This window comes from Pleurodeles waltl, chromosome 8 (genome assembly GCF_031143425.1).
Source record: "Pleurodeles waltl isolate 20211129_DDA chromosome 8, aPleWal1.hap1.20221129, whole genome shotgun sequence".
Lineage (NCBI taxonomy): Eukaryota > Metazoa > Chordata > Amphibia > Caudata > Salamandridae > Pleurodeles > Pleurodeles waltl.
In genome coordinates this window covers 561,932,396-561,944,597 of record NC_090447.1, presented here as the reverse complement: position 1 = coordinate 561,944,597, position 12,202 = coordinate 561,932,396, and positions in this window count along the sequence as shown.

Below are 12,202 nucleotides of genomic sequence, written 5' to 3'. Positions count from 1 at the left end.
GGGCTCCCGTACCCTGCACTGGGGAGTGGAACTTCCAGACAACTTAATTATCAGGGTGCCCTTGATGGTCAGTCATCACAGTTCTCCTGCCACCGGGGGTAACTCATTGCCCCGAATGCAGTCTATGGGCATCTAAAAACTAACTATGACCCTCTTCTGGGTCACCTAACCACCCCACTCCAGAGATACCAAGGTCATAGGGTGGAAAAAGCCCTACCCATATGCCGGTATCACCCTACACACCTGGCCAGTGTACTGCTCTGAGGAAACTAGCCTTACCACCATCATAGTGTGGGTAGCCACTATGTCCCTCAGAGAAATGACTGGGATCCCATTCACTTCCACCTGGTGGAAGTGATGACTCCCACCCTCAGGGATCACCAGCTCTGAGCCTATTTCCCAACTGAGGGAGACCATGGTATGGTGTATGATCTGTCTCTGGGGACTACTTTCTGCTTAAGGCCACATTGGCCACCTCTATAGAGAGTCCACCAGTGGGTGGTTTCTTTGGACAGACAGAGCCCCCCTCTTTGTGTCCTAGCTGGGAATAAACAAATCAGCAGGGTTGGAAATAGGATGCCAAGGGCCACCACCCAACAGAAACTCCCTCCCTCTTCTCAGAAGGTACATGGGAACCCTTTTCTTCCTCTTACCCTGAGACTTATCTGGGTCACCCTTGACCTCTCCCTTACTCTCTTGGGGGTGACCAGAACCACCCTTCTTGGGATCACTCCCAAGTACCTTTTTGGACACTATAGGATTGATCCAGAATCCTTTGGCATAAGGACCTTACCTTTCCAATGGGCACTGCAGATATCCTGCTACCACTACTACTGTATTTAGCCTGCTTGGCTTTGATGTCCAGTTCCTTAAGTTTAAGATCATGTACCAACTTTTTCTCCTCTATCCTTAGCTTGCCCAGTTCCAATGTAAGTTTCCTCTCCTCTTTCCCGTCCTCCAGTTCCTGTGGGGACTGACATCTGGCAGATAAACTGTTCCCTGCTCCACCCAGAGCACCGGAGCATCCATGTAATCTGCTGAGGTTGTGTTGGGCTGTCCCTAGAACTCAGGACCCTGGGCTGGGTCCTCTCTCACCTACTCCTCTGATGGTGCTCACCCCTGTTCCACGTTGTCATCCATCTCATCTCTGAGCCGGCCTGCCATCTTTGTGCTTTCTCAAAAACTCTCAAGGCCACCTGCCGGTCCAACTTGGTTACCTTTTTGTCTCTTTTCAGCCCCTTCTGCATGCAGAGTTGCAGCAGCTCAGGACCACTGAGGATGTCAAAATTGCAGGCATCCTTAGCCATGGTTCAAAAAGGAGTTTTAGGGTACTTAATTGTTGAAAAAAGAGAGTAAAGTCAATTAAAAATCTAAGGATGCATTTTTAAAACTTGTAGTCGTCTTTAGATGTGAGACAGTATTCTACACCAAGTCAATGTGAGACACTACACATACACAAGTTCTATCCTCACTGCTGATCTCCAGTGTTAGAAAATAGGTTTCTAGTTGGCTGAGGGATGCACCCTGTCCAAACAGGAACCACAGCTCTAGTCAGGGTAGGTCACCAATACACCCTAAATTAACCTGTGCTCACCTCCTGGTAGCTTGGCACAGAGCAGGTAGGCTTAACTTGATATTTTGAGCAACATTTCAAACAGTAACACAGTAAAACAGTAACACAGTGAAAACACCTCAAAAAGACTACACACCATTTTACAAAAATAGATTATATTTTATGAACAAAACAGGACCAAAATGAATTTTTAAAAGTAAAATATTAAGTGGAATTGTAGGCTTCAGGCACCAAGTGGGGCTATCTGGTCACGCTAGACCAGGATAAATACAAACGTTTAGGCCGACCGCGATGGAGTGCAGGTCAGATACTTGAATCAGCCTTGGTCCGCTAAAAAAGTACATTGGTTCTTGGATGCGTTGATGCTGAAGCAGAAATGCGGGGAGCAGAGGGGGAAATGCATCATCGTTAATCCTTTGGATGTAGGTGATGCATCGATTTTTAAACGCAAAAATGTCAGAAATGCGTTGAAAGCTGGAGAAGATGCACTGCGCAGTCAGTGATGCGGTATCCACAACCTTCATGGCAGCAGCGATGCATCGACATTGAGAAGATACACCAGTTCTGATTGGATCAACTGTGGAGATGTGCAGGTTATGGTGGTTGCAGCACTGTATATCCATTTCCAAGGGCCTAGGCCTGGGTTGGCACCACTTGGCAGGGCAGAACTTGCAGCAAGCAAAGTCAAGGTGCTGTTGCAGGATGATGAAAACCCTTTGATGTCCCTGAGACTTAGAACAGGAACCACACCAACATGCCCTCAGAGTCACTCTGGGTTCAAGTGAGATGGGTCCAGTCCTTCCTCAGCAGGTCAGAGGGCAGCAGGGCAGCACAGCAGAAAAAAAGTTCTTCCATGGGAGCAGTCCAGAGTGGCAGTCCTTGTAGCAGCACAGCAGTCCTTCCTCCTGGCAGAGTTCTTCACAGGTCCAGTACTATACTAATTTTGTAGGGTTCTAGGTCCAGTACTTATACTTTGGCATCCTGGTTCTGGAAAGAAGAAGCATTTAGAAAGTGACTTTGAGGTACAGGGAATCCCCTTTCTCCCCTGCCCTGGCTCCAAACTGGCCGGATTGACAATACAGTATTGTTACACCTGTTGTGAGGAGAGAGGGCACAGCCTATTTAGCTGCAAGTGGGCTGTGTTTAGCTACACCACCCCATCAAGCCAGTTAATGGTCTGTCAGGACCCATCAAGTCACAACTAAGCTCCCTTTGTGTGTAGCTGTCTAGAGGGAATGCACAAAGTCCAGCTGTCACCCCACTCCATACGTCCTTTTTGACTTGGTCCGTTGCCTGCTGAGCCTTACTCATAGCAAGTACAGGTTAAGTATCAGTGATTGGTTGTCCAAGTGGGTCATCACTCCTGGAAGTGTAAGTATTATTATTAGATGCAGTATTGTGTAGAGGTTCTGCATTAATAGTGTTCTTTTTCTTGTATTTGCTGACCCAACATTTACAATTAAATCTGAAACTGAGGCAATGCAGTGTAATTTTTATAAACATCAAATGCATCCTCATAGCAATTAAAGGAACCTAGACGTTTTTCCTTTTGTCCCATAGTTTAAATAGTTGAAGATGTGCTAAATAGTACACATTCTTCCTTTTCTCCTGGGTCACAACTTTGTTTTCAATGATTAACAAGAGTAGGTTTATTAAGCAATTAAGCAACCATTGATACCTTCAACTCTAAATATCCCAGTGTTTATATCTTCTGCCATTTTTTTTCTATATGTTTAAAACTGAGCAACGTCATAGGGGGATAGCTTTTCTAACAATGTACTTCTCTTTGGGTAGTATGTGTCCAAAATATTTATTTTTAAAATGTATTTGTGTGCTCAAAATATGAAAGGTATTCAATTTCAATTTCAAGTAGTCTTTTCAGAACTCTTCAGCGTGATGATAAAAAGCCTAAACTAAGCCACATGATTGGCCTTGATTTACCATATATTGTTGAGGAACTAAAGCAATCACATGCTTCATGGCTACTCACTTCATAGTGAGATAGAATCTCTAGGCTAAATCTGTACAATCTTTTTCTTAAGCATTGTTCTGCAGATATTTCTTCACATACTTACTTCATATCTGTTTTTTCTGACTGCTATTTAGTTATCTGCAACAAATTGTGTACCCATGTTAGTGTTCCATATATGTAGAATTAAAGGGCTGTAATCAGTGATCCGTTGTGATGCTTGTGGTCTTCTAAGATTGTACATGTTTTTCAGTGACTGCATTTCTTACACATGACATAAAAGTTTTAACTGTTCCTTTTGTAGAATTGGTCTTCGGAATCCAAACTGACATTTTGAGTAATATTTAGATCTGCTCTGATATTATTTAAAGCAGTATTTACTGCATGTATGTTATTGAAAGCATAAAAGTTGCTCATATTTAGCTGTTGTGATCTTTTTTGGGATATAACAGTCCACATAATATTCAATAGAACTTAGACTAATTCATCAGAGTCGTATCCAAACTTAGGTGCATCTTTGGGCCAGAGAGGCATATGAATGTGTAGTGCACCTCTTGCATGATACTCTTGCCACCGAAAGTAATCAAGTATTTCTCCACCAAGATGTTCCTGTTTGCTTATTAAATAGTGAAGCATACTTTGAAATTTGTGGTTGATATATCTGCAACATTGGCATGATCCGAAGAACATATTTATGCAGCTGTTTTGCAGTTAATGTCCGGAATTTTAGAATTAGCTTTGAGAAAGAATTGATTTAAATCACTTTATGCGTACTGAGCATAGCTTCAAGTAATAGCCAAGTAGGTTAACCTACATTTCTGAACGTACATTTCAACTCTCCGTTTTTTCAAAACCAATATTCATTTGTCCCTCATTGACATGCTGTCCTCTGTCATTCTTAAAGATTCAATGTAGACGTGAAAACACACGCTGCTACTGATAGCCTTATAGCTGATTGATTTGAATTCGGATTGCCTGACGTTCCTTCTAAGGAGTAGGTGAGATGGATTGTGCACATTACATTACCACCATAGCATGTGGGAATATTTTTCTTTAGGACAGTATATTATAGCTTGATTTTTGTATCCTGTTGCTTAGAGGCCGAGGGCTGTTTCTTTTCCGGGTGTTCTCTTGCAAATGGCAGGTGAGATGTATTGCTCATTTTACACCGATACAGTGGGCTGCTTGACACCTTATATTGCTTATACGGGATAGCAGATTTTTGCCTGATAAAGTATCACGCTGAAAAGCATAGGTCATGGTGTGCCAGACCGATGAGGTTTTTAACATATGACTTATGCCTTCTATATTGAGTAGTAGTAGTAGTAGTACAAATCTTTATTCGACTTTCACCAAGTCATAAAAGACATAACAGTCATAAAAAGATCTCTGGTTATAATACATGTGTTTCAATAAAAAATAAAAGACAGAATAAATAAAACGATAAAAATGTATTAAAAATGTAGTAAAAGAAGGAAATAAAAAGAAAAAAACACAACAATGGAAGGAACCTATCACAGTAGATTATATTTTGAACACCTCCCCCATGGATTTCCTTGTCTTTAATACCAAACATAAAAAAATTGCTAAAATTCCACACGTTTTTAAGGAAGAGAGTGACTGAAGACAGGCGTAGGCTGTGCGACATTGGGGGAGGTTAATTTTCCTTAAAAGTGGAACAACTAGGCGTTTCCTCTGGTAGGCGTAGAAATGACAAAATAAGACCACATGAATTGTCGATTGCGGTGTTTTTGCATCACAGGGGCATGGTTTTAACAAGATGGACCAGTCATTCATAGTTGGAAATGAGACTAGGCGATGAAACGTATCTAGCCTTAGTCTGGTAAGAACATAACGGTGGCAAGGGAGTACCATGTTTGCCAAGTAAGGCTGCATGCCCTCCGTCGTCAAAATTATTTGGTTATGAATGACTGAAGTTTTTTTTGATTCCACACCCCAGCGTATGTCTTCTAGGTGTTTTAATGCCAGTTTGCTCAGGTCCTTCCTAGAAATCTTCTGCAACGAGGCTGGATTTGAGTAGTAGTCTTTGTTGCCCAGTTTTTCAAAAAAGGTCGTGATGTATTTTAGCCATGGTACCCTTGATGTGTATAATGACTTCGTACAGTCGCTAAGAATGGCCTTATTAAAACTGGTGTGCTCCGAGGTCCAGACTTTATGCCATAATAGCAATGGCTGTATCTTTATCAGGTCTGCAATGAAAGGAACCCCAAGTTCCGAGTGCGTGACGTATGATGAAGTACCTTTTGGTACCCTCAACAGGTGTCGTAGGAAGTCATTCTCAACAGTCTGAACTAGATCACAGTTTGTATGACCCCAAATTCCTGCCCCGTACGTAACAGCTGGAATGCACTTGGCTTTGTAGATCTTTACCATGTTAGGTGGTGTAATCCCCCTAAGCCTTTTGGAGAAGAGTCGTAGAGCCATCGTTGTTTTAATCAAGTGCACTCTCTTCGTCTTCCTGCAGTTGGCCCAGGAACCCAACTTGTCAAGAGTTATGCCCAAGTATGAAAAAGATTGCGCGGTTTCGACCTTGCTATCTGCAATAGTGATATTATAAGACTTCCCGCGCTTCCCACCGCAGTTCATGATAAAAGTTTTTGAGCGGTTGACAGTAAGACCCAGCTGTGACATGTATGTAATGCAGGTTGTTAAGAGTTTCTGGAGAGCTATTGGGGTCCTAGCCATTAGTACTGCGTCGTCTGCGTAAAGTAATGCTGGGACAGATCGGTTATCTATTTGGGGTAAATCTTTACATTTAGTGGCCAGTTCTTTGTCTAGGTTGTTTATGTACATTGAGAACAGGAACGGAGCAAGAACGCAGCCTTGGCGCACTCCTCTGTATAGACCAAAGGGGCGAGTGCATTCCCCTTTTAGGCCGTACCTCACTCTTGCTCTGCTCCCTGTGTACATTTCACGGATAAATTGGATTATGGCCGGTTCCACCCCCATACTGTTTAAAATATCCCATAATTTCTCATGAATCACACAGTCGAAGGCTGATGATAAGTCAATAAAGGCCAGGTACAGGTTGCCTGCTCTGATCTTAGTATACTTTGCAATAATAAGACTTAGATTTAAACTTTGTTCCACTGTTCCGATTCCTTTTCGGAATCCATACTGGACCGGGGTTAGAACATTGTTTTCCTCTGCCCATGTTTGTAGACTGTTCAGAATTATTCTCCCTGCAATTTTAGCTGTTGTGTCCAGCAGGGAGATTGGCCTGTAACAGGCTGGATTGAGGCGGCCACCCTTTTTATATATTGGGATTATGTTAGAGTCTCTCCAAGATGGTAGGGGTCCGCATGTACAGATAGCCCTCAATGTCTGCATCAGTACAGGCCCCCACAACTCCGTGTTGGCCTTGAATAAATCAATCGGAACGCCATCAGGGCCTGGCGCTTTCCCTGATTTACTTTCTATTAAAGCTTCCTCTACCTCCTGAAGGCTAAATTGGGGGGTTATGATTAGGCGCATACTTTCATGTGCATCGTGGTCGTGGGTATGGTCTGGTGTGTCACTCATCAGGGAATATATATTAGAGAAATGTGCTACCCAGACTTCTTCGGAGATAGCAATTTCCATCCTAGGAGTGTCACTATCCCTTAACATAGGGGAATTTATTGTCTGCCAGAAGAGTATGTTATCTTTCTTGCGACTTGCTTTATGGAGGGTTTCCCACAAGTTTGTTTTTATAGTCGATTTCCTTTTCTTTATTGCTGTCTTATATTCCTGTCTGCATTTGCGTATATCACTCCAGCACCTTTTTGGGGCATTTAGGGCCTTTTTCAGTCTCTTATGTGCTTGGGTGCAGTTATGGTCAAACCATCCGGACATCCTTTTTTTCTCTACCTTACTGCTTTTGTTAGTGAGGGCTTCTTTTATGGTTTGTGTAAATGTTGTAAACGCACTTAGACATTGCCCTGGATGTGGGTTCTCTCTTAGACAGTCTGCGAAGGCATGTTTACATTGGCGTATTACCTGTTTCAATAAAGACTTGGGGTCTATCTGGGCCCACTTCATGGTATATCCATTGCGCGGTGCCAGTTCAATATCATCTGCCAGTATAATACTATCTTCCCTAGCTGCTAAAAGGGGAGATATTAAGAGATTCATACTCTGAGGATAGTGATCACTAATTGCGATATCGTGCAATGAGTAGTTTGTAAGATAGTGGGCGAAGTGAGTAGACATTAGGACATAATCAATGACTGTATTTGCGCCCCTTCCGTTATATGTTGGTTTAAACTGTGGATCGGCCAGAACTAATTCATTTACAAAGGAGAGGTTATAGGTTTGGGCCAGTAAGTTCATTTCCTCTCCTTGAGCGTTATGAGAGAAGTGGAGGCTTGTGCCTATGCCTTCCGAATCCCAACCACATATCTTATCTGAAATTTCTTCACACGGATGGACGTTGAAATCACCCCCCCATATCAATAGGATCTCTCGATTGTTTTTTCCGAATATTTTTTTTTAATCATTTTCCATTCCCACTAAGATATTGGAGAATTCTCTTGGAACAGCATTATTATAAAAATTGATAATGACTAAGTGGGTCTTGTGGTCCAGGTTACTCTCAATCAATTGGTAATATGGACTCGTAAATTGCATCTCTAAATTCTGTAGGGGTAATTTGTTGGAAATATATGTGCACAGTCCCCCTTTAGGTCTACCATGCCTTGACTGCTCGGCAGGAGTATGAAATGTTTTATAGCCATTTATATGGGAGGGAGTTAAAAGCCATGTCTCTTGTAGACAAACACATGAGTAATCTACTAAAAAATTGACCCAAGTCTCATTGCCTAGCTTATTGGCTAAGCCTGCAATGTTCCAGAATAGTAAAGCTAGTTCCGGTTTCCGATTAGAGTACTGCTTAGGGTTACGGTGCTGGTCCATTGGGGGGGAAGGCGGGGTAGTGCTGTTGGTTAAGTTTGGTATACGTTCGGAATCATCGTCCTGGGCTAGATAAGGTAAACTCTCATTTCTTTCAGGAACCATAGTGTGTGATATGGCTTCCTTATGTGTGTCCGTCCCTGGTATGTAAATTGTTTTGGCTACTCTTTCAGGGGTAGCTGACTGTTTCATATCCAGTCAATCTATATTTTCCAGCGTTGAAAGGGGGTAGAATCTATTGCATGTTATAGATAAGTCTGGGCTGAGTGAGGATGCTACAGCTCGCTGTGGGTGGGTGAAATTATTCCCCAGTGGTCTTTGATAGAAATAACCCAGAGGTAGTAACGAGATTCCTTGTAGGGTAACTTGTCTGGCTCCTAAGTCATGGATAATTCTATTCACTAGGTTTGGTGAACCAAAAGAAAGGACCACACAATCTCCAGTTAGTACTTTCCTGCTATTCCCTATCCATTTAATTCTTCTGACCATTTTTATATCATCGAAAAGGGTCTTCACTGAGCCAGGGCCCATTCGGGTCCCAATCCAATTGAGGGCCTTGTTTCTCAAGGCAGACCATGTTTCGTGTAGTTGATCGTCTATCGGAGGGACATTAGCCAAGACCACAACATATGGTGTGACCTCCGGGAGGAGATGTAGTATGTCGCTAGGGAGGAAGATATGATTCGGGGGTTTGTTTCTACTGGTTGTGTTTCTCCCTGAATTTGGGTGGTTATAGGTAGTTGCTGCCCTATGCGTAGCACTACTTGCTGTCTTACGAAGTGTGGGGTTTAGAATTTTATTATCTGGAGAAAGATTATGTGATGTAGTAGCTAGAAAGGAGGGTTGGATAGAGTGATACAGCGAGGGAGGTATTGGTTGAGTACGAACTTCAGTCTGAGAATTAATGACTTGGTGTGGACTGATTGGCTTATTGTGTAGAATAGGGTGTCTGGTGTTCTCAGGTCCTGGGGAGCGCGATGTACTTCTGGGGTCCTTGCTTTGAGTATGCATGTGTTCCTGTTGTAGGGATTTTATTATTACAAAACCTGCCTCAAGCCTAGACTCCACCCCCTTTAAGCGCTCCGACATAGAGTCCAAGGTGGTTCCGATAGATGATTTCAACTGGTTCACTGTCTCGTGAAGATTTATAAGGAGAGTCCGAACAGTGTCTCCAGCTGCGGTTAGGGATTTCTTCCGCATTGGTTTTCTTGAATATTTTTTAGTTGGGGTAGTTCTTAGGTCTATCACTGGCCTTGTTTTTGCGGTCTTATCCACCGGAGTTACCTCTGGTTTTCTTGGTCGCTTGGCGACAGGAGATATTTCATCCATGGAGTAAATTAGGTTTGAAGAGTCTTTGACACAGCCATTTGTAAGCCTTACTGTTGAAAGTCCATCCCCCTGTTCACTGATTGGGGAATTGTGTTGCGATGGTGCGGTCCCTAGTGATTCATGGGAGCACTCTTTAGATGATGACATTTTCCCTTCAACAGTAGCGATTTGCTTATCTATCATTTCCATCGCCCCAGAGATGTATTTTAATAGAGATGAACTATCTTTTAAAATTGGGTTGTTTAGTTTTGAGTGTTTCCTTTTACCCATGCTTGTAAAATATAATGTAATTTATTTAATTAATTTAGTGGGAGGATTACTCAAGGGGGTATATTTAAGTATGTAAAAACAATTGCTTCAATACTAGAATATTTAAATATTTAAACAAGGCGGAACAGGCAAAGCACCCACACAATACCTTCAGGCAGCCAAACACTTGTAAGGTGCCTAGTCCCGATGTCCAGAAGTTTTTTTTTTGGAAGGATGTCAGGGGGGTGGCCCTGCCTCTTCCTGGCAATGACGGGCAAGGACGGGCCCGCCCTTGGCCCGCGCGCGTCCCGCGACGGCGGGAGCGCCAACAAAGTTTTAAAGGGCTCCTGCCCCGCCTCCTCAGCAACAGCGCGCTTCCCGCGACGGCGGGAGCGCCAACAAAGTTTTAAAGGGCTCCTGCCCCGCCTCCTCAGCAACAGCGCGCTTCCCGCGACGGCGAGAGCGCCAACAAAGTTTTAAAGGGCTCCTGCCCCGCCTCCTCAGCAACAGCGCGCTTCCCCTTCTTCTATATTGAGTACATTAACAGGGCTGTACAGTTTCCACAAAAGTTTGTATTGAAGAAGCAATAAATTAAACACACTGTTGGGGCTTTGGGGCAGGGTGTAGAAGAAATAAAACAAGTATAAATATGCCCAACTATACTTATTTTTATTACTATTTGGGGAAACTGAGACCAACTAGCAATGACCACCACCCACATGCATGATGTACATTATGGAAAGGTAGGTCGCTATGTTTCTATTTATTGATCTATCATAAGAGATATACCTGATATATACACTAAACAACCTATCTCCACATTCTACCCAATAGGTATTGTGCCAGACAGCACTCTTATATCCTGAGGAGACCCTCGTAAAATACATATAGGTTTGAAACATCAACATTTCTATCAGGGATTGTCTGTTGTTCAAAGAATTTGAAGGCAGTAATTAAGGAGTATATACTATACTGCTGTTGTATATAGAACATGTTGTATCTTTGTTTATTTTTACACACTGCGCTTTTTGAGCACTTCTCTATCTGCACCATTAACTGTGTATGGTAGATTATACCTATTTTGAGAATAAAACCTGGAATTTGATGTGATTGTGGAAAGAAAGGGCTACATTATTCATGTAATCAAAAAAGTCACACACAGAACCGTTTGTTCTGATTCACGGAAATGTTTTATGGCCTTGTGGAAAAATGTCTGTTACTACAACAGTCATGTTTATCCTGGTATGTTAACAAGTGTTCTGGCTGTGTTGACTGGATTTGATAATATTTTGAACCAGGATCGAAGCCCAAAACACCTGGGGTTTGCATCTTCGCAGATAGCTTCAGCAGGGCATGGGATTATGTCACTGTTTTATAAAATACAACAAAGAATAACCCTAAGTGATTTATAATATTTTTACTGGTAGAGGTCACAACACTGCTTTATAAATTGTTTCCTCAATGTTTAAATTGATTAGTTTGGTCACAAATCCCTAATTCAATTTATGTGCTCTCAAGCTGTGGATGAATTAAAAATACACCCATCCACAGAAACAGAAAAATAGGTTGTGTTAGACCCCACTCACTAGGTCACAGGGCAGAAAGTTTTTACTGGGCTCCAATGACGGTGGATGAAGTTGCTTGCCACTGGCAACCTGGGGCATAGCCTACTATGGATATGCCAACAAGGCCACCCACACCCCTTTCTGCACTAGGCTCACAGGTTAGCGAGGGTGAGCTGTCTCAAACCTTTTAGAGACGTAGGGTGGGACACAAGCTCTGAACTAACAACCTAACAACAGAAAAAATAACTTCAATGTCCACACTTGCTTGTACTTTTAGAAAACAAAGTACATTTTAGTCTCATAGCAGTATGCAATACTACACAATTCATTCCAGTATACAGGGTAATGATCTTTGTGGTGCTACACCCCTTGTCTCACATTGTGATGTCTCTCACCTGGGTAATGCTTGGTGTAGTCACATATTCAGTCCTCATCTCTCTGTTTCAGCTATGAATGAAGAGTGATACAAAATCATTCACTATGCAGTCTTTATTCCTTAGAAAACCTCCTATGACATGCATGCATGCATAGTTGTCTATGCAAGGCAGTCCCTTAACTGAGAGAGGATGAGAAAAGGTGTATAAAAACTGGGACTCAAAACAGCCG